The sequence below is a fragment of the Rhinatrema bivittatum genome, chromosome 16 (assembly GCF_901001135.1).
Source record: "Rhinatrema bivittatum chromosome 16, aRhiBiv1.1, whole genome shotgun sequence".
Classification (NCBI taxonomy): domain Eukaryota; kingdom Metazoa; phylum Chordata; class Amphibia; order Gymnophiona; family Rhinatrematidae; genus Rhinatrema; species Rhinatrema bivittatum.
In genome coordinates, this window is record NC_042630.1 from 16,259,385 (window position 1) to 16,283,366 (window position 23,982).

Sequence of the window (23,982 nt, forward strand, 5' to 3'; positions counted from 1 at the left end):
AGAAGCCTGCCTAAGAACAAAGTAAGTGAGAAGCTTTTGTTGGAAAATTAACTACAAGGAGGCTGGATATAAAAGCACACAAAGGGCTTTGCACCTGCTATTTCTGTGCTCGGAAGAATAGTGGTGAAGTATGCATGCAGATTTTAAAATTCAAATCTACATGCAGATGTCAATATTCACAAGATAAATCCCAAGGTTTGAATAGCTTGGCCACTTATCTGGATAAATTGTATCCTGTTAAGTAATTAACCCAATAAAACCTATCTGGCTGCATTGGAGGCATTTTTGGACAGAGTTCCCTTCACCGAATAAACTTATCCAGCTAACTCCAGTATTCAGACTTAGCCAAATCAGTTATTTAGCTAAGGGGGTCATTTTCTATAGGTATCGCACGCGAAAAGGGACTTTTCGCGTGCGATAGCTAGATAGGGGCGGAGTTGGGGCTGCGTCGGGGCAGACGCTGCGGAAACTTCGCTGGCGGCAATAAGGTGAGACCCGTTATTGCCACCAGTAGCGCACCCTTTCACGGTGGCGTAATTGGGTGCGAAAGCCGGCAGTGATAACACTGCGGTGGTGCGATCGCTGCCGGCTTTCGCAGGCCTGCCCCCCGCTTCGCCCCCCTGCCCCCCGTTACCGCAGGATTCACTAGTAGCTGTGACATTGCAAAATCCAGGCCTAATTCTGGACATCCCTAACATGTACCTGGATAACTTTCAAACCTAACCTGTAATATTCAAACATAGCGAGTTATCCAGCTACATATACCCAGATAACTTTAATCAAGGATATTCAATGAGATGTTTATTCTGCTGAATTTTCCTGATACTTTATCTGGCTAACTTTAGTTGGATGAGTTATCCATGTTCTGATTTTTTAAATAATGGACTCGCATGGTTTACTGCCCCCAATGCCAAAAAGTTTTCTGGTGGCTACTGCCTTTTTAATACAGCTAAAGGTATTTATTTTGTGAACATTGCACATACTTTTAATTGAATGGAGGAGTTACTTTTTCACTTAGGGGATCTATTGTCTAGATCCATAATTAGGCACCTAGATCCCTTTTAAAATAGTCCTTAATATACTACTGGGAAATTCCCAGCCTCCTGTATTTTAGGAGATCTGATCTGTCCCTCCCCTACACCAAACCCTTTGCTCTTTCAGATAAGTTATTTCTCAACAAGTCCCGAATTGAGTGACAAGTTCCAGTTTCCTTCTTTTTTCCGGGTGCTTCCAACAGATGATGTCCAGGCCCTGGGACTGGTCCAGTTGGTGGCCTACTTTGGCTGGACGTGGATTGGGCTGCTGTCCAGTGTGGATGACTATGGCACTCTGGGATCTCAGATCTTCAAAACAGAGCTCTCGAAGCTAGGTATCTGTGTTGCCTTTCATGAAGTGATCCCTATGGTTTCTCAAGCCACGAAAATCAAACAGATCGTGGAAGTAGTCAAAGGTTCATCAGCAAATATCATAGTGGTTTATTCTCAATCTTCTTTCTTCATACCTGTGATAGAGGAGATATCAAAAGTAAATATTACTGACAAGGTATGGGTTGCAACTGAAGGTTGGTCAAGTGCATTCTATCTCTTAAAGAGAGAATTGTTTAAGATTTTGAGTGGCACCATTGGGTTTGCAGTCCATGATGGTGACATGCCAGGGTATAAGGAGTTCCTTCTTAAACTTCACCCTTCAAATTCTCCAAGTGATATATTTATCAAACTAATATGGAAGGAGATCTTTGGGTGTCAGTGGAAAGACTTAGAGGATAATGAGTCCATCTTGGCCAACACAAGTGGTGGTACCATTCCGATCATATGCACAGGAACTGAGAAGCTGGAAGAGTTTAATGGTCAAATTCCACAAGAGCTGGATTCAAGTATCAGTTATAATGTATTCAATGCGGTATATGCTGTGGCCCATGCCCTGCAAGACATGCAATCCTGTGTACCAGGGGAAGGTCCCTTTGCCAACAGATCATGTGTTAGCATCCAAAACTTTGCACCATGGCAGGTGAGAAACAGCTGTATTTTTTAACTGTAAATATCATTCTTTTAGTCAAGAACTGGCAACTCCCACAGAGGAAAAGTGTAATCTTTAGGGATATGCATTCATTTGAAAAGAATGGGTAAAATCTAATGAATGAGGCAATTTTCATTTCATTCATGAATTTAAGCTGCCCATGAATTAAACACAAATTTTAGTTTCATTCATTTATGCTTCCCATGGCCCTTTGAAAAATGCTGCATTGAGACTAGTTAGTATAGCAACCAAGAAATTCTTGAGTGAGACAGTATCCAGGACAGAGCCAAGATGGGAGAAGAAGGCAAAAAGAGAGGATGAAGGGCCAATCAAGGTGAATCTGTCCTGCTCCTGATGATTATCCTTAATACCACTCTGCCAAGTTGCCATGCCCCCAATTCTATACTTTGAGGTCTTGCTGCTATGCTGCTTTACCCCTTATGCTACACCTTGGGATTATTTTGTCACTCTGGTTTCCTGCCATAACTCGGATTTTACACTTTGGGGTCTTATTGCCATTCTGGGTGGCTGCCTTGTGCCTCTCATGGTGCTTTGTGATCTTAATGCCACTTTTTGTGCTGCTTTGTCATGTTTTCAGTATTTACGGGGGTTTTTTCTGCATCTTTGTTCCTTTGTTCCGAATTCATGGCGCCTTAAGGATTTTCATGACACTATTGGTACCACTTAGATTCTTTTGAGCTGTCTTTGGGGGCTCCTGCCACTGTTATCGGTGACCTCTTTTGAAGCTTTCGGGTGCTCTTGACACTCTTCCTGTTGCTTTGCTCTTCTGAACAGCGTCTTGGAGAACTCCTGCCACTGCTTTTGCTTATTTATGGTGCCATAGGCCATTCAAGCCACAATCTTGGTGCCTTGAAGTTCTCTGCGCCCTTCTGATGTTGTCTACCCTAAAAGATTCAATAAAATTGATTAGAAAACCCCAATTTTGAAGCTCAAAATAGGCCACATAGCTTCCCCCATTGATCTTAATGTAAATGAACCAAAACCTCTACACACCCCTAGCAATCATTTCAAATGACAGGAAGGTGCTGCTCAGTTTAATAGAACAGCAGGGAAAGTCAGCCTGCTCAGGTGCATAAAGAGAGATATGACTTGCATGAAAACTGAGTTGATTTTGAGCTCGTGCAAGTCACTAGTGAGGCCTCGCCTTACTGTTAATTCTGTGTTCAGTTTTCGAGGCCAAAATGGCATGGGAAGGGTGTAAGCAATTCCGAAAAGGGCTGCAAAAATCTACCATTCCTGCTATATAAATCCCACAGAAAGATACATAAAGAATTTAATGCATCCATTCAAGGAAAAGGATATGACTGAAACATTCAAATACATTGCAGGGCTTCATTAAAGGGCAAAAAGGCGAAATGTTCCATTAAAAAAAAAAAAACAACAACTACTACTCAAGGAAACAAAAGATTCTGATAGGAAGTTGGAAGGAGAAAAGCTCAGAGGAAATGTTGAGAAATACGTTTCTACTGAGCAGGTGGAACTTAGCTGAAATCGCCATCAGTAAAGGTGGTTTTAAATAATAGCTATGAGAGTATTCAGCCATGCTTTGTACAAACTTGACGGGAAACACTAAGGAAAGGACAGCCGGGGAGATCCATGCTACAGAAATCTATTTGCTTATCTATCCAGAATGACAGAGAGTCAAAAGGGCTAGTTGACAAAGCTTACTTGTACCAAGCAGCAATATGACTGCGCCAAGATTCCTAGGAGAGATGATAAAATCAACCAATATGGAGTCATGATTGGGCTTTGATATGTTCTTAGAAACAAATTGGTGAGGTGTCAAAATGGATAGGAATGGACCTCATGCAGGTAGCAAAGCCCATAAAACTGACAGCTGTGATATTTCTATGGTGCAACGGATTATAGTAAGAGCGAAAACAGTTATATTTAGAGATATGGCAGGGACAAATTAGCTTTATTTGCCAACAACTAATGAATTGCTCTAGCATTATTCTTTTGAGGTGGGCTATCCAAAAGCATGGCTCTGGTGTACTGGCAGGACAGTTGACTCTGAAAGTTCCCATTGCTTTCACCCATCATCTAGAAATATGTAGAGGATATCCATTTGTAGAGCTATGAGCTAAGGGCCTTTTAGGAATGGTTCATTTGTGATGTTGAAATGAACAATATTGGTAACTGTTCCATTATATGCCTAGATCATGACTTTCACCTATAACATATTGCCTCTCTAGCTCCTACACTATATGAAGAAGGTGCGCTTCAGGAACAAGATTGGGGAGGAAATATACTTTGACAGCAATGGCAATCTCCCCACTGTGTATGATGTCATCAACTGGCAATTACAGCCCGATGGTACCATCCGCAATGTGAAAGTGGGACGCTTTGACTGTAGGATGCCCAAAGGACAGGAGCTGACTGTCAACAACAGTGCCATCTGGTGGAACACACAACACACAAAGGTACAACCCTTCTGCACACACAGCAAGAGGAAGGAAACATTTTCTCTAAATCTGATGTGGAGTCTGGCGATATGGATTCAAACCCTGACCATACCATTATGTCTTCAGCGAGTTATATAACCTTCTTGTTTTACTCTCTTCAAACTCTATTAATTGTCTGAGCAGTTTTACCACTCATTAATTTTATGTCATCTGGTGTCCTGTAAAATATGGACAAAGCATCTCAATGCTATGACTCCATAGTGTAGCACATGCACTATAGCATTACCCCTAACACCTAAACATGGAGGGTCCTGCCATGTGTTACTCAGGTCCACCTGTACCTGTGCACATGCACCTGCATTGCCAACTTCCCACCCATCAGCTGGGTTTCCTCTTACTTCTGAGCAATTATCCTGTCCGCATGATATTGCCTAGTGGTTTGTAGTGATACTGAGACCCCAAAATTCCCAGGGGTCTCATAGATCATAGAAATACACCTATAGACCAAATAAATAAAGTGCTGGTATAACCAATGAGTCACAGAGACAGAGCTAACAAACTATAGGGGTCATTTACTATGCTGTGGGCCACAGTAAAACACGACAGGGAGGGCAATCCTATGGTATTTTCCCCTCCACTGTAAAATCATGGTGACTTCCATGTGGAAAAAAATGCTAGATGGCCACCTCCTTTGCACCATCTTCTAAAAAGGACACTATGGCATGAAAATTTCCCCCAATGTTTAACCAAAAACCAACAACATCTTGAAAGACTCCTGCCCACACTGCCCCTACCTCTAGAGGTGGCACTGAAAACTGGGTCAAAACTGGTGGGTAAAGTTTACTGGCCCTATAAGTGACTGAGCATCATGACAAAATGTGAAAATATTCTCCACAGTTTCTCAGTCTGCTTCTCTGTTAAAAAGCTTCATTGAAAAGTGCAGTGAAAAACCAAGGCCATTAACTTTCCTAAACTGGTCAGCATAATAGACCAGAAAGACATGAGGGTCCCTGATGGATGTGGCCAGTAAACCAGTGTTGGGAGATAGAGTATCCAGAGGAAGAGAACCTCCTGCCCAGGGACCCAAAGTATAGACCTTCTCCTACCTCCCTCACAGAAACATACAGTTACCATCCTATAAATTCAATAGACTCTTTCACATCATCCCTTCAAGGTAAAGTTTAAAAATCTATGCATAGATCTAGAAGTTACCTCTCCTCTTTCCCCCACAGGTGCCGCGCTCTGTGTGCAGTGAGAGCTGCTCTCCCGGGTACAGGAAGGCGACTCAAAAGGGACGACCCCTCTGCTGTTTTGACTGCCTCCCATGTGCAGAGGGGGAGATTTCCAACACAACAGGTAGACAACGTAGGATGACACTATGTCCTGGATTTCATATAACTTAAAATGTAACAATTGTATTAACAGCCAGACTTATTAACAAAGAGTGTTTCCAAGGTCAAGACATGAAGCTACTACTCATAAAAAATAAAAACATTAAAAGATACAAGCATGACAATCACAGTGAGTCCCTTGTGTTTAGATACTCAATCAGTCATCATGGCTAATATGGTGTCTGAGGGAAAAGGTACCAAGGTACGGAAGGTGAACACATAAGAGTCAAACTAAATAATCTCCACTAATAATTCTCACTGCTACAGAAATCCCAAGAATGAATATTACAAGCCTCAAATCACAGTGAAGTAAGCAGTATAACTAGTAGGTGATCTTTATATACTGCAGACATTGTAATCAGTTCACTCCCTCGTTATGTTTTTTCCTAATCACACAAATGATGTCTTTGTTGCAATCTGTAATTAATAGACAAGATCTGAAAAAAATCAGTCACCTTCACATCTATCAGACTGAGAACTGCTAAAATACAGGATAAGAACATCCTATATAAGTCTGATAAGCACTCACATACATGGTCTGTTGCATCTCTAGAAAAAAAAACTCTTAGTATCAGGACAGAGGGCAGTTTTCTCAATTTACATCATGCAAATCTGATGTTCTGATTTCCAGATTCAAATATCTGTTGGCAGTGTGCAAGTGACCAGTGGTCCAATGAGAGAAGAAATGAATGTGACCGAAAAATAATAGAATTCCTCTCCTATCAAGAAATTTTGGGTACCATTTTGACTGTTGTTACCACTTCCTGTTCTGTCACCACAGCTGTTGTATTGTACATCTTCTTCAAGTACCGAGACTCTCCCATTGCCAAAGCCAATAATCGGGAACTCTCCTTCCTTCTCCTGGGAGCCCTGTTGCTGAGTTTTCTTTGTTCTCTCCTCTTTATTGGTGAACCTCATCCAATGACCTGCCTACTTCGCCAACCTGCCTTTGGCATCATCTTCGTCATCTGTGTCTCTTCAGTATTGGCCAAGACTATCATGGTGATCATCGCCTTTAATGCCACCAAACCCAACAGTAACTTGAGGGGGTGGTTGGGAACCCATGTGCCTATTGTGATTGTTTCTACTTCTGTGTTTCTTCAGGTTGTCATCTGTGCCATCTGGCTATCACTCTGCCCTCCCTTCCCAGAGAAGAACATGAAACTAAAGACTGGCATTATCACATGGCAGTGCAATGAATGTTCAGATGTTGCATTCTGGTGCATGCTGGGATACATGGGACTCTTGTCATGTGTCAGCTTCCTGGTAGCCTTCCTTGCACGCAAGTTGCCTGACAGCTTCAATGAGGCCAAATGGATCACGTTTAGCATGCTCGTGTTCCTGAGCGTCTGGCTATCCTTCATCCCGGGCTATCTGAGCACCCAGGGGAAGGACATGGTTGCTGTGGAGGTCTTTGCAATCATCTCTTCCAGTGCAGGCATTCTCATTTGTATTTTTTTCCCCAAGTGTTACATCATGTTGCTGAGACCAGATAAGAACACCCGAGAGCAGCTCTTAGGGAAAGGGGCTAGGAACAAGAAGTAAATAAAAGCCATCAAGGAATTCATCATGCTTATCCATTTTGTGTGATGTGGTTTCTGTTTCAAGAGCAGTTCTACTAGCCATAAACATCTTGAAATAATTGGGATACTTTGTACTTTTACTTTATACTACTATAACCTCCTTTTGGGACACATAAATTGGTCGTATCTGATGTTGATGGTTTTGAAGCCTCATACTAGTCTCTATGGGTTCAAAATACAAAAATGCTCAAGCAGATGGTACAATGGCCCTGGCACAGAGGCGAGGACTGTCTTTCTCAATTTGGAATGGGAAAACATCAGAAAGCACTCCTTTCTCCTCTGTGACTCCTCTAACTGCACCCCCAACTTCTTCCATAGACTGACATGCCTTGGGATTAAGGAGGATCTCACACAAAGAGATATTCAAGCAAGGAAACTTTTTTTATATACTTTATATTTATTGAATTTAAATTATATACAAAAACGAATGCATTTGCAAGCAGAAAATAGATACATAGAATATATATATACATAAACATGCAACAAATAAAAAGGAAAAATATTACATATTCTAATATCTCCATAAAGAAACATTTTTAGGTAGATCCCAATTATGGGAGAAAATAGGAAATAATACAAAGTAACTGACTTAATGTGTAACACAGCACACTAAATAGTGGATCTATACATATAGCTTCCTACTAAGAGCTGTCAAGAGATAATGGTACATTTCTGGACTCTAAAAAGGACCTTAGATGATCAGGAAGAAAGAAAACAAATGATTCATCTCTATCCTTAACAATGCACTTACAGGGATAATGTAAAACAAAAGAATAACCCAGAGAAGTAACTTGAGAACGTAAGGCAATAAAGCTTTTCCACCGTTCCTGTGTAGAGCAAGCAAAATCAGGAAATATACAAATTGTTTGACCAAGAAAATGAGAAGAAAGATGCCTAAAAAATCTTCTCATAACCTCATTAACATCTGGTTCGTAAACAAGGGAAACCAATAGAGTAGAGCACTCAACCACCTCAATCCCAGAACTTTCAAGAAATTCTGACAAATTAACAATAACATTAAAGGAAACTTGTTGAGGATTCTGAGCACACACTCCTTGTTGAGGAAGAAACTCCTTGTTGAGGAAGAAAGATTGCTTTATTAATGGAAGGAGTTTTCCCAGAATCAAATTGTAGTATATCTGTAAAATATTTATTAAGTGTGATAATTGGTGACTCTCCAAAAACTTTAGGAAAATTAAGAAATCAGAGATTAAGAAGCCTGGCTTGATTTTCCAAAAGTTTCACATGCCAGGATAGGGTATTCAATTCTTTAACAACTACTGTGTTAAAGGCTTGTAGGTCTTTAATCTTACTTTCCATGTTTGCCAGCTTTCCTTGAATGTCCACAAACTGAGAATCACTTTCAGTCTTAGAAGCCTCAAATTTTGAAGTCAAAAGTTCAATCTTATTATAAGAGTCTTTAAGGAATCTTCAAAGGCCCTTTAACAAAGTCAAAATATCATCCAAAATTACTACAGACGGTTTGCTAGAAGACTCACCAGAGACAGACTGTAGAAGCAATGCTGAACTAGCCATTGATCCCTGCAAACTTGATGGAAGAGGCTCATCCTGAGCCAGGAACAGTGAAGGAGATGAAGAGACCACAGAAATCTCCCCACCAACTTCATCATACAGCGCCGATGGAAGAAGCTGCTCCGAAGTTGCGCCACCGATAGCCCCCCCACCGATGGAGGACATGTTGAAACATCATCATTGTACACCTATGAAGGAACTGGAGCGGCTGGTCTCTCCGCAGGAGGAAGCCGAAGATCCTCGGGACTAAGCGATACCTCTACTGGCGAGATGGGTGCTCCCTCACTCAGTCTCGCAATGGGGCCTTCGATCCCGACCAGTGTTGCTCCAGCGGGGCATGTAAGTTGAAATTAGCTGTGCCCGGGAAAGGGGGATTTCGGGGGGTGAAACACCCGAACCTTCCCTTTATGTTTAGAAGGCATTGTAAAAACGAGAAAAGGAAGGAAAATCGGGAGCAGCTTAACACAGCCAGTATCACGCCACCATCTTGGTTCCGGGCCCAAAAGCAAGGAAAGTTTTATATTCCCATCTGGGGTTTCCAGCTGTCAGAGAATAAAACAAATCTTAAAAAATTCACTGATTACATCAAGGTCACAGGTTCTTTACAGAACTGAGGGCCCTATTTATTAAGCATTTTTCCCATAAACACATAAGGGGAATATACCTTTCTGTATTTATCCCATGCCCCTTTGAATTCCATTACCATTTCTGTCTTCACTACTTATTCTGGAGGGCATTCACAAAGAATAATAAAAAACTAATACAAAAGTTGGTGTCAATCTACTTTATGTTGGAGTTCTGAATGTGCAGGGTAGGACTGAGACGTACTGATCTATACGGCTGTGTGGAACTTGTGAATTACTGTAAAGGTGTGGCCAATAAACCAGTGTCGAGATATAGAAAATCCAGAGGAAGAGAACCACCTGCCTTAGTTCCCAGTGTTCAGACCTTCTTCTACCTCCCTACCAGAAATATTCAGTTACCATCCTATAAATTCAATAAACTTTTTCGTATTATCCCTTCAAGGCAAAGTTTAAAAATCTATGCATAAATCTGGAAGTTATCTTCTCTCTTTTCTCCTCAGGTGCTGCACTCCGTGTGCAGTGAGAGATACAGATAAGATACAGGAAAGCTGCTCTGACTGCCTCCCATGCGCAGAGGGGAAGATTTCCAACACAACATGTAGGCAACGTAGTGGATTAAACTATGACAATTTTATTACTAGTTGCTGCCTTTATGACATCTCAAATGGATCCAATTTGATGAAATCTTTTGTGAGTGCTGCGGCATGGAGAGCATATTTATATTTAAGTGAACTCCCGTGAATAGAAGAATGTTTCTATGAGAGTGTATGAACTATGCCCGGACACTTTTTATTGTATTATTTGATCAATTCAAAGACTCAGGAGTTTTCTTTGAATAAAGATGTCAAATGCTATGAACTTGTAAGGACAATTACTCTTTGTACACTCATTTGTTTGCGATTATATACCGAGTGTGGTTTTGCTCTCCATTTCTTTTTTAAGTGTATTTATAGGACATATTTAGATTCATGTGCTGTAAAAATAGTGGCATCTGCTTTCGCCTTAAGTGCCCTGGATTATGGTAATGTATCACTTGTGGCACTAAAGCTTTTGATTGTAATATAGAAGAAAACCCTCAAATAAACCATTGATTTACACAGATATTGATTTTTCCATAAAGATGATGCCTTTCCAGAGTTTCTCCATGGTAATGACCTCTCAGAACCTAAGAACATAAGAAATTGCCATACTGGGTCCGACCAAGGATCTACCAAGCCCAGCATCCTGTTTCCAACAGTGGCCAATCCAGGCCATAAGAATCTGGCAAGTACCCCAAAACTAAATAAGAACATAAGAAATTGCCATTCTGGGTCAGACCAAGGGTCCATCAAGCCCAGCATCCTGGAGTGTTCAGGAAGGGGAGGGGGGGAAAGATGATGGCAGTGGTACAGCCATTCCCCCCATTTGTCCTTTCTCACCCAGTTTCATATGTTTTGTTCCTTCTAGACTCCATTTGTCTAGCAAAGTTAACTTTGATCCCCTGTTATGTATCCTAGAAATGTTATACTGTTCATTTTTAGCTTCTTGCTCTCATGATGTAATGCATTCGTTTGCTTTTATCATTTCACTGTAAACCGACATGATATGTAATTTTGCACATGAATGTCGGTATATAAAAGTTCTAAATAAATAAATAAATAAATTTGGGACTCACTGCATAGGTAGAGTAGCAGACTTGCCAAGGTTCTCCATTGAAGCAGCATCACCCAGTAAACTGATGAGAGCAGCAAGCAAAGCATCTCCTCCAACTGGAAGCAGAGCTGACAAGACTTCTGCCAGAAGCAGCCCAAAATGCGATAAAAGCTGTCTGGGCACTTCGCAGCCTGCAGTGTGAAAATATCACTGGTGCAATAAATTTATCACACGTTGTGGTAAATACCTATGTGAGCAGGAAAATGTTGCGGTATCTCGGACATTATACTAACCAGGCCCCTTTCTCTATTGCAGGCATTATTCTTGCAAAAATTATAGCAAAATGAGAAATCTAGGCCATGGTGTCTGAAGGTAGCAAGGCAAGGAAGGGTAAAATTTACAAAAGCTGCCATCAGTCTCAGGAATGAGCGTGATTGTCATAAGACTCAAACAATAGTATACTACTGGTGAGTGAAGTGAGCTGCACCTCCAGCATAGCAAGTCAGAGATCTATATGCTCTACAGACAAGATAATTACTTCCACTTTTCAAGCAATACCCAATCACACAAATGATGTCTTTGCTGTGATCTGAAATTTACAAGCAAGATCTGAAAAATCAGTAAGTTCCAAATTCATGGGACAGAGAACTGATAAAATACATGGATAACAACATCTTACGTAACTCTGATAAGTATTCTGCATTGTCAGCAAGAAGACATCACCAATTGTTTGTCTAGAAAGAACTTCTCAGTATCAGGATAGATTTCAGATTTCTCATTGTACATCATAACAATCTGATTTTCTGATTTCCAGATTCCAGTATCTGTTGGCAGTGTGCCAGTGATCAGTGGCCCAATGAGAGAAGTGAATGTGTCCCAAAGAAAATAGAATTCCTTTCCTATCAAGAGGTCTTGGGTACAATTCTGGCTGTTTTTGCCATTTGCTGCTCCATCACCACAGCTGCCATATTGTGCATCTTCATCAAATACCGAGACACCCCCTTTGCTAAAGCCAATAATTGGGAGCTCTCCTTTCTTCTCCTGGGAGCCCTAGTGATGAGTTTTCTCTGTTCTCTGCTGTTCATTAGGGATCCTCAGCCAATGACCTGCTTGCTTCGCCAACCTACCACTGGTGTCATCTTTGTCCTCTGTGTCTTTTGTGTGTTGGCCAAGACCATCATGGTGGTTATTGTCTTCAATGCCACCAAACCCAGCAGTAATTTGAGAGGGTGACTGGGACTCTAGGTCCCCATTGTGAGAGTTACTGCTGGTACATTTCTACAGGTCCTCATCTGTGTCACATGGCTGCTTCTCTTCCCTCCCTTCCCAGAGAAGAACATAAAACTGAAGACTGGCACTATCATATGGCAGTGCAATGAATGCTCAGATGTTGCATTGTGGTGCATGCTGAGATACATGGGACTCTTGGCATGAGTCAGCTTCCTAGTGGCCTTCCTTACATGCAACAGCTTCAATGAGACCAAATGGATCACATTTAGCATGCTCATGTTCCTGAGCGTCTGGCTATCCTTGGCCCCAGGCTATCTGAGTACCCAGGGGAAGAATATGGTCGCTATGGAGGTTTTTGGGATCATCTCTTCCAGTATGGGAATTCTCATTTGTATTGTCTTCCCCAAGTGTTATATCGTATTGCTGAGATCTGACATGAACACCTGAGAGCAGATCTTAGGGAAAGGGGCTAAGGAAAAAGAAGAAGATAAAAGTAATCAAGGAATCGGTCAAACTCATCCATTCTGCATCATGTAGTTTCTGCTTTCTGGTTCAGTTCTAGCAGCCATATTGGTCTTGGAAAAAGTCAGTAAGCTTTGTATTTTGTGGTCACTAAAAGGGAGGCAGCACCTGAGCTTTGCAGGGCACACTCACTCATGATTTCTCTTCATACATTCTGTTGAGTTGATATCAGCCATGTCTACATTAATGTGGTCTTTTATTCAGCACTGTCAATCAATCTATTATTTAATTATGGGGCTTAAGCATGTCTGCTGGACTTGAGTCCCTCTGAACTAACTGAAAAGCTTATTGGGAACCCACAAGGATATACACTGTATATATGTATTTACTGTAGTGCAAATATTTTTATTTGTATTGTGTCTGCTGTGAAAACAGAGTCATACCCCTAATTAAAATAGCATTACAGAGTCACACAGAATATAAGATGATATTCATGTACTTTATATCACAGGTCTGATTTTACAAGAACGAGGTGCATCAGCAGAGCTGTCTGTTTATATTGGGCAGAGGAGGGTATTCTCACAATTGGCATAGCAAGAGGTGCTACAGGCAGAATTGAGCTACTCTGCATTATACAGACATAAACCAGTGCATAGGTTACTAAACCACAAGCCAGATTTAATGGGACAAGATCCGGTGCCTCAGTTTACCCAGCTATTGTTGGTTTGCAAATAAAAATTATAACTCTGTTCCTTCTGCCCTCTTCTCATTGACAGTTTTCATAATTATGCAGACATATGAAAATCCTGCCAGATCGCCCATCCCAGAGATGGTTGCCCATATCCTTCTGATCTTCTAAAGTGGCTGGAATCCAGCCCGATTCATAGATCCTAAGCGTTAACAGTATTATCATTATCAATATGAAATTTGCACATCCTCTACCCATGCAGAGGGTCGACTTTGGACCTTTCTGCCCTTCATTATCATAATCAATTGAAATCAGCAATGAATAATGAGTCTCTTCCTCCTCCGATGGGATCTGGAAGAAATGAGGCACAATTACAGGATAATTCTCTCCGGAGGGAGATCTCTCCCTGTCAGAGGGTGGGGAGGAACGAGTATAAATGCAGGCAGGATCCTGGGGCAGTCACCACTGCGGTGATACGTCAGGACCTGGGGAGTCACCGGGAAGGGTCAGACGGTCCAAACTTTTGAACTCCACAAGGATTCAATCAAGGATTTCTGATTCAAGGTATTATAACAAACTCTCCCTTTTGTTTCTGACTTTGCAGTATGATGTCTTTTTTTCCCCCTCACTAAAAGGTCTTCCCCTTCCATTTCCATTGTTCTGTGTGACACATATAAAACGAGGATCAGAATGGATTTAAATGCTGATGTTAGTCAGTAGAGCTTTCCCCCATTTATCAGCAGACATACGTGAAGGCAGGCTTCAGGGGTGCAAGATGTTAATAAAAACAGTGAAGAGAAGGAATGAAACTGGGAGACTGGGAGGAAGAGAAAAAGAATTAGAGAGGGAGAGCAAAAAAAAGATAAACAATGAGAGATCGAGACGTGTTACGTGAGATCTTAATTTTACATGCAAGAAATCAAAATATGAAACTTTCGATTTCCTAGCCATGAGAGAGAAGCTTTGGTTTCTCCTATTTTTTTTTTGTAAACTTTCATAGATTCTGATAATTGCTAGCTTGGCATGATCCTCCAGGGACCAGTCCTTAAGTATTACATTCTCTAAAGTGACCTTTCTCTGCACTCCAGAATTTACACATTTTTTATTTATTTTTAAAATGTGTATACCGCACTATCACCCATTCTAGGTGGTTAACTACCATGCATACATAATCCATTAAAAAAAAAAACCAGAAATAAAATAAAAGCATCATATCATCAAATAACATAAGATTGTGAATTAGATTTTTTTTTCCCTCCTTTACTCTCCCTTCTCAGATATTTCCTCAGTCAACACTAAGGAGTTTTATGGCACTCCTGGAGTTGGCAGTTCTGCTGGCGATACCCGCTGCTCTCTGCAGCTCCCTCTCCCTGTCCCAGGGCTGCACCCTTCACAGCCAAAAAGAGGTGGGATTAATGCAGGACGGGGACATCCTGATTGGAGGATTGATTCCTGTCCACTTCAGCTGGCAGAGACTGGAGAACCAGGTCACCGGACAGTCCATTCTCTGCAATACGTAAGATGTCTGCCTGTCATTTTCATCTGAAGTCTCCCGTGCTGTTCTAAAAGTCTCCCGCATAAGAGTGATCCCTGTGGGTGCTCCGTTTCTCTGCTCTGTCTCTCCCTGTGGGTGCTGCCCGTTTGCGTGCCTTTGCTATGTGGCTCCCTGAGGGCTCTGTTGGACTTTGGCCTTGCAGGCTCCCTGACGCGGTGGGACTTAACGGGACCCGGTGGTACTTGACCATCACCAGGTCCAGAGGCTCCACTACAAAAAAAAAGTTTGTATGATGAAGATGGGAGGTAGATCTTTGACTTGGGTGAGATATGTCAAACCTCCATCTAACCTTCCTGAAGTAAATTCAGTAGGCTAACATGAAAAGTTAGACACGTAAAGTTGAGTGTCGCTAATGCATGTAAGGGGGGTGCACGCTCTTTGAGATCCCAGGCTGCCTTCTGCTGTTCTTGGATTTCTGCCTTTCAGGTTAGCCATCAGGGACCACAAATAAAGTCAGTATAAGTCTCCTGCTGGTAGCGTGTTTACTTTGTTCTCTATAATTTTACCTACGTTGATGTGTAATCTGCATTCCACACACATTAACCCAGAAGGAGCTCCAAGACCAGACCCCGGAGAGAGAGAGAGAGAGAGCGTGAGAGTCTTTGCTCTGTGGCTCCCAGCTCACATCTGCCTCAGTTTGTTGGTGACGGATTGACCCTCTGTCTTTCCCTTTCATTGCACCATCAGGTCGAAGATCACAGGTTGACCTTCGGAAGTCAGCTTTGCTGGGCAGACCTGGACCACTTGTTTCTGTGCTGCTAGTTGTGACTGAGTGGAAGAAGTTCACAAAGAGGCTGGGAGAATCTGCACCCCGCCCTAAAAAAAAAAAAAGTTGACCAACTTGGTTTCAAAATCTGCAGTTTTCTTTTGTCTATATAAGCCATTATTTAAGGGGGAGGGGGCTGTTCCCACAAAATATTAGTGATTCAAGTTAAAATATCAGATCTGCGTCCCTCACGGAAGGGAAACAGACAATTCCAAAAGGCCAAATCAGGAAATAAAAGTCAGCTTTTCCTGACGCCATATTTACGTAGGACGTGTGCGTACACTACAATACTTTGAATTACATCCCCCCTCCCTAACTTATCCTCATTTCTCCTTCTCTCCACATCGTTTTCCTGCTCTTCCATTTCTCCTGTTCCCTCTCCTTCCCTCCCTTTGCCCTGTTGCCATTAATCTCCTCCTGCTCGCTCTCCCCCCCCCCCCCCCCCATCCCTTTCCACCTTCTGTGTCGCTTCAAGGTGGATTATATTCAGGTGCTGGAGACATTTTCCTAACCCCAAAGGGAGCACAGTCTGAAGGGGGTTATTCATTAAAGGTTTTCTCCCATTTTGTGTCTATGGGGAAAATAGTAAATAGAGCCTCAAGTTTGTAACTTGTTGCAATGGAGGATGAAGTGACTTGCGCAAGGAGAAGCAGCAGGCGGATCTGAGCCCGGGCTTCCCCAAGTCACGGCCTGCTGCTCCAACCACCAGGCTGCTCCTCCACTGCTGCCTCCTGTCTCCTTCTCCCTCCCATCTTATTGCTTTCTCCTCCCTTCAGCTCTTTCTCTCCCATTTCTGCTTCCTTTCCCCCCTTTCTCCTGTCTGCTCTCTTCCTGCATTCTTTCCTGGTTCCACATACGCTATCTATCCTTCCACTCTCCTCTGCTTGTGTCTCATTTTCTCCCCCAAAAAGGCACAGACAAGGAACAAAGATCTCTGTAGGAGTGGAGAGGACCAATTGGCCTAATCCTCTTTATTTTACCCTGTCTGGTTCTGACAACACAGTTTCTTGGCAGGAGGGTGAGGAGACTGGAGAATCCCTGCCCCCCAAATTATTGGTTGGCTATGTCCTTCCCAGAGGTTAAGAGAGAAAGATGGTACCTACGTTCTAGCACACTGATTGGCCTCAGTTACACGGGAGCAGAGAAAAGAGGAAGCCGTTGGTAGCTAATGCAGTGGGGATACAGCCAGAGACGTTGCTTTGAAAAGGGTGTCAAGCCAACGTAGCCAGGGAATAAGACTTCTGCCTTCCTTAAGGGACTTGAAACAGCAAAGTCTAAAAAGCAATGCACCAGAAATTAAAAAAAACAAAGACTAGAGGTGAGGCAGATATGATCTGGAAATCACAGAAGAGAATTTTGCAGGACTGAGGCGACCACATCTAACTGGATGATGACCCCCTTGCAGCCGAGGACACATTAGCTAAGAGGTTTATTGTAATCTGTAAGATGATTCATAAATATCTTATTTTATAAGAGACTTCCCAATATTATGTAAATAGTTATACTAACTGCTCGGTTATCTTTCTCTTTTTCTCTACCCAGTTATTCGATCCCTGTTGTAATGTAACTTTAAGAACTTTTTTGCACTTGTCAATGTTCCGTTTCTGTGTTCACACCCCCTGTTATATGTAAACCGGCATGATGTGATTTTTAATCATGAATGCCGGTATAGAAAAACTCTAAATAAATAAAATAAATAAATGTTCTTATATAAATAAATAAGTGTGGAATTCCATTTAATCTTCAGATTATACACCAAGGCATATGCTTGGGTGCAAGCCATGGTGTTCTCCATCAATGAAATCAATCAAGACCAAACCCTCCTCCCCAACATCAGTCTGGGCTTCCAGATCTATGACACCTGCAACTCAGTCACCAGAGCCCTGGAGGGCACCGCATGGATGCTGACAGGGCAGGAGAAGCCCGTCTTGAACTACCGATGTCAAAGCCAAGCGCCACTAGCAGCCGTTATCGGAGAATGCATTTCTACTGCCTCCATTTCTACGGCAAGGGTGCTGGGACTTTACAGGTCTCCCCAGGTAAGATAAGACATGGCCTCATCATCTGAAACATCTTCATTTATCAACGACATTCATAGTATAGTAATAGTATGAGGCATGAAGACCAAGACTCATACAAGCACTTCAAGGCTGAGGAACAAGTAATAAAAGATGTCCTATTGGACTTATTTTCAAGTAAGGTTTTCCAAAGGCAAAACATAAGACATAATGTCATCTCCTTGAAATGTAGAAACATAAAATACGATAGCAGACATGGACAGAAAGACCCATCTAGTCTGCCCAGTATACTTCCTGCTGGAATGCCTTCACTTCTTGGTCATCAGGGATCCTCTGGGTAGAGAGAGATAAGAGAGAAAAAGTACTGAAGAGCTGCAAAGTGAAAGTTCTTGAAGGTATGCATGAATGGATAGGAAGCCAATGTAATGACTTGAGAAGAGGGGTTATATGGGTGTAGTCACTTTGGTGAAAGATAAGTTAAGCAGCTGAATTTCGGGTAGATTGTAGTAGACAGAGATGGCTCACTGGGAGACTTGTGAGGAACAGGTTGCAGGAGGTGATGAGAGTGGACAAGGGTTCTGGTAATATGTTCAAGAAGGAAGAGGTTTTGTTAATGTTATAGAGAAAGAAACGACACATTTTAGCACTGTTTTGAATGTGTAGAGAAGGAAAGAGAGAAGTCTAAGATGATTCCAAGGTTATGGGCGGAAGGAACTGGGAGGATTAAAGTGTTATCCTCAGAAAAAAAGAAAGGGGGAAGAGGGGAAGTGGGTCTGGGGGGAAAGATAAAGAGTTCTGTCTTGGCTATGTGGAGTTTAAGGTGGCGATGGGATATCCAGGCAAACAGGCTGAGATATGGGTCTGGATTCTGGATGAAATTTCTGGTATAGAGAGGTAAATCTGAATCATCAGCATAAAGACACAATTGAAAGCCATAACAGGAGATCAGAATACCAGGGAAATTAGTACACAGAGAGAAGAGGAGGTGGCCTAGGATACAGTTCTGTATACAGATGGCTCCATAATGACAATGATATTAATAATATAAATAATATTGCACTATGGGAAAATTCCCATCTCCCCATATATTAAGAGATCTGCCTTTCTTCTCTACACAAACCTTCTGCTCTTTCAGATAAGTTATTTCTCAACAAGTCCTGTGCTGAGCGACAAGTTCCAGTTTCCATCCTTTTTCCGGATGCTTCCTAGTGACGATGTACAGGCCTTGGGCTTGGCCCAGCTGGTGGCCTATTTTGGCTGGACATGGGTAGGGCTGCTTTCTAGTTTGGGTGACTACGGTACGCTGGGATCGCAACTCTTGAAGGTGGAACTTTCGAAGCTGAGCGTCTGCATTGCCTTTCATGAAACATTTCCTATGGTTCTCCCAGATATGAAAATCAAACATATCTTAGAGGTGGTTAAGGGATCATCAGCCAATATCATTCTGGTGTATTCTTCGTACTCTTATTTCATGCCTGTTGTAGAGGAACTATATAGAGCAAACATTACTGGCAAGGTGTGGATAACCTCTGATGGTTGGTCAAGCACTTTCCATCTCTTAAAGATAGAATATAATCATATTTTCAGTGGTGCCTTTGGGTTTACAGTTCATGAAGGTGATATGTCAAAGTTCAATGAATTTCTTCTCAAGCGCCATCCATCTACCTCTCCAACTGACATATTTATCAAATTTTTATGGAAGGAGCTCTTCAGGTGTCACTGGCCAGACTCGAAGGAAAACATAACTGCTTCAGTTAATGTGGATGCCAACATACCTGGGGTCATGTGCACGGGAACTGAGAATTTACAAGACCTGAAAGGTCATAATTCACAATGGTTTGACATGAGCATTAGCTATGGCATCTACAATGCGGTTTACTCTGTGGCACATGCCTTGTGGGACATGAGTTCCTGTGTGCCAGGGGAAGGGCCATTCACTAACAGCACGTGCGCTGACATCCAGAATTTCAAGCCATGGCAGGTAAGAAGCAGTGGTGAGTTTTATGTTTTAAGTGAAGTTGCTGTTTGTTGGTGGAGGGACTTATTTATTTATTTGTGCACCTTCGCTTGACATCACAGCATGTAACAAAATCAAAGCAAAATAAAATACATCAGAAAGTAACCTACTAAAACTTCAAACATAACACATCACATTATCTTCAACAATTCAACCCTACCCTCCCATCCATAAAAGCTTTTACTGCATTATAGCTACTCAGATCCAAATGCCATCTCAAAAAGCCAGGCTTTCCTGTTCTTGCTTTGTTGGGAAAGAGGGAGTTTGGGGTAAGCATTGTGCTAAATGATATTATTATTATTATATTTTATTCTTTATAGAATTTTAATATTTTATTGATTATTTATTTATTTATTTATTTAATTTCTTTTCCTATACCGATGCTCAAGACTAGGTCTTATCGTACCGGTTTACAATGTAACTGAGGGGAAACCAATTAACATCAAGGTAGAAAGTAAAGTTACATTAAACAGGGAGCATAAAACCTGGGCAATGGAAGACAGTACAGAGTTTAAACTATGTATTTGTATGTATTTGTATATTTTATTGAATGTTGTAATTCTATTGTAAGCCAATCTGTGTCTTGTTTCTGAACAGCGGGGTATAAATGTGAACTAGAATAGACTAGAATAATATGCCACAGCAACTAAATAAATGTCATTATTTAAAGATACTGCCTTGTCAGACCTTGAGTTGGATCCTTCAGAGCAGAGCAGAGGAGCACTGGTGGGAGAGCTGGCCAGGGAAGTGTCCACTGCTGTCATCCTTCCCTATAAATAAGCAGAGGATTACAGTTTATAGTGCTGTGAGCCCAGGGTGTTTCTGGAGCACCACATTTACAATGTTGAAATGAAAAAAAATCATCAACTGTTCCAATGGCATTTCCAGAGCATGATCATCATATAGAAACGATTTTATTCCCTTAGCTATTGCATTACATGAAAAAGGTGCATTTCAGGAACAAGATGGGGGAAGAGATATTCTTTGACAGCAGCGGCAATCCCAGTGCCGTGTATGACATCATCAACTTGCACCTGCAGCCTGACGGCACCATCCATGATGCGAAGGTGGGAAGCTTTGACTCCAGGACGCCCAAAGGGCAAGAGCTGCCCATCAACATCAGCGCCATCCAGTGGCACGCACAAAGCACAGAGGTATAAGGGCAAGTTAAGCAAGCGCAGGAATTTTCTTAAAAGCTGTCGTGACGCTCAGAGATAAGGATCCAAACACTTTCAATACCATTATGCCTTGAAGAAGTCGTATAAGCTCCGTAGACTGCCCTCTTCAAATCCTCCTTATCCATTCTTTCTAAAACTGCACCACCATTCAGCGGGTCACTCAGAATAAAATATGATAGCAGATGAGGACTGTAAGGCCCATCTGGTTTGCTCAGTTTATTTCCTAGCGCAGTGCTATTCACCCTAGTAGATCTCCAGCATTCCTCTGTCAAAGCAACACTGGAAGCACTGGGAGCAGGCAAAGAAAATACCTCGTTCCTGGCTGGGATTTTGAAATCTGTTCCTAGAGATCCAGACTGGCCATTGTCGGAGACAAGGTGCTGGGCTCATTGCACCCTTGGTCTGACCCAGCTTGACCCTTCTTATGTCCTTAAGCCCAGGGCTTTCTGAAACTTACGTAAGCCATTGTGTTCAAGCAGAGGGCACGCCCTAAGAAAAGCAGAGTCTACAGGCTGATTAGCATTATGGCCTCTTGCTGATCTGTTAAGAGATACATTAAGAGACTGAGCATCATGAAGGAATATCAAACTATTCTTACTGGTGCCTTTTTCTTTATCTCTGTTAAAAGCTTCATTATCAAGTACAAAGTCAAACAGGGCCGTTTATTTTCTTATGGTGGCAGGAATAGTGTAGGAGCATAGGTTATGCACGTGGCCATCCCACCACTGCCAGGACATGGGGTATCCACGAACTCGGAACCACCTGCCCTGGTGCCCATAGCTTCAAGGTACACACCTGTTCCTGATTCCTCCCAGCAATGTTCTCCTATTATCTTATAAATTCAGGAACCTTTTTCGGATTATCCCCTTTAGTTTAAAGTAAAAACTAATAATAATATGTATAGATCTAAAAAAAAGATTTTCTTTTCTCTCTCTTTCTTTCCTCTCTGCCAGGCACCACGCTCCGTGTGCAGCGAGAGCTGCTCCCCCGGGTATAGGAAGGCGGCTCAGAAGGGACGGCCCCTCTGCTGCTTCGACTGCCTCCCCTGCGCAGAGGGGGAGATTTCTAATGTGACGGGTATTCATTCAACCTAGGACCATAGTATTTATTGGATTTTGTATAACTTAAAATAGAACAATTTTATTATCAGCCGTACAGTGAGTGAGCATATGCGTCTTCACACAGTGGAGTTTCTTCTACCAAACTACCCACTAGCAAAGCTATACGTTGGAGATGGACCCTACCCAAGGTTTTCACTTTATTGGTACCTGATTCACTTGATGCAGATTCTGAACTCTGGTGAAAACACTTGAGAAAAGCCCCTGCTGACTCTTCTGGCAAGCAGTAACTCAGAAGCAAGTTTCCAAGTCTTGCACTCCTTGCTCTGACTTCAGCCTGAAACTCTGCTCCAAACACTTAAGGCAAATCTTCAGTGAACTACAAAGAGTATAGGGACCAACTATACCTGGAAACATTTGATTTCCATTCTCCCTGAGATTGAAGCGAGGCACACTTACATATTCACTCTCATACTCTCTTTCACACACACATACAAGCGCATCCTCGCACACACACTCACTCATCTCATTCTTCCACACAAATACTCTCACACAGCTGCCCGCACACTTCACTCCCTCTTCCATGTACACTTGTACATTCACACAGGTCCGCCCACACAGTAACACACACACACACCCAAGTCTACCCACATTAATACACATACATGACCTTACACATTTTTCTCCCTGTCACTCCCATACTCTCACATCTCTTACACACACACACTCTCATTACCCCAACATACCAGGAACAATAGCCTCTTCCTCTAGGCCCACTGGATGTCATCCTCCTGCTAAATGCATGCTAATCAGCTTATTAACATGCAAAGGAAAAGGGAAGTCACAGATCAACTGGCACCATTTTGCATTCTGATGTCGGTGAGGCAGTAGCAATTTGAGATTGCTCCTGTCCTTTCTACTGCCAAAGGACTCCCATAGTAATAGGGGGAAGAAAGGGCTTACTGGGGCTTGCTAGCTGGTGGGGTTGGAATTTTGGGTGAAGGTGGGGTATGCACCCTCTGGGGAAGGACTTGCTAGCTAATACTTCGTGGGGAAAGAGCCTACAGGGGGCTGGATTTTTGAGGAAAGGTAGTTGAACTTGGAGATGCTGCCGGGGGAGTGCTTTCCCATGGCTAGAAACACACAGTCACTGCTGGCATTATCTGTGCATTCTTTCACATAGAAAGCATCTTTACTGTGCGAAGAGTCTGGGGTGCTTTCTTTGGTAAAGAATGCACAGATGTTGCCTGCACTCATGTACCGTTTAATGAATAGCATAGGAATAACTTTTATTAAAGCTGGCTAGTTTTAACTATGTTAGTAAATAGGCCCCTGTGTAGATACTTCCATGATTAGGAAGGAGATATACCGAGTTGCTTTTCATGAGAAATCCACTCTTTATTAGGGTAAAGGGAACATGTTTCTCAGTATACATCATAAACATTTGATATTTTTTATTTCTAGATTCCAATGTCTGTTGGCAATGTGCAAGCGACCAATGGCCCAATGACAGAAGAAGCGAATGTGTCCCAAAGAGAATGGAATTCCTCTCCTATCAGGAGGTCTTGGCTAACATTTTAGCTATTGTTGCCATTTGCTGCTCCATCATGACAGCTGCCATTTTATGCATCTTCATCAAGTACCGAGATACCCCCATTGCTAAAGCCAATAACCTTGAACTCTCTTTCCTTCTTCTGGGAGCTCTGGCACTGAGTTTTCTCTGTTCTCTACTCTTCATTGGAGATCCTCAGCCAACAATTTGCTTGCTTCGCCAATCTGTCTTTGGCATCATGTTTGCTTTCTGTGTTTCTTGTGTGTTGGCCAAGACCATCATGGTGGTCATCG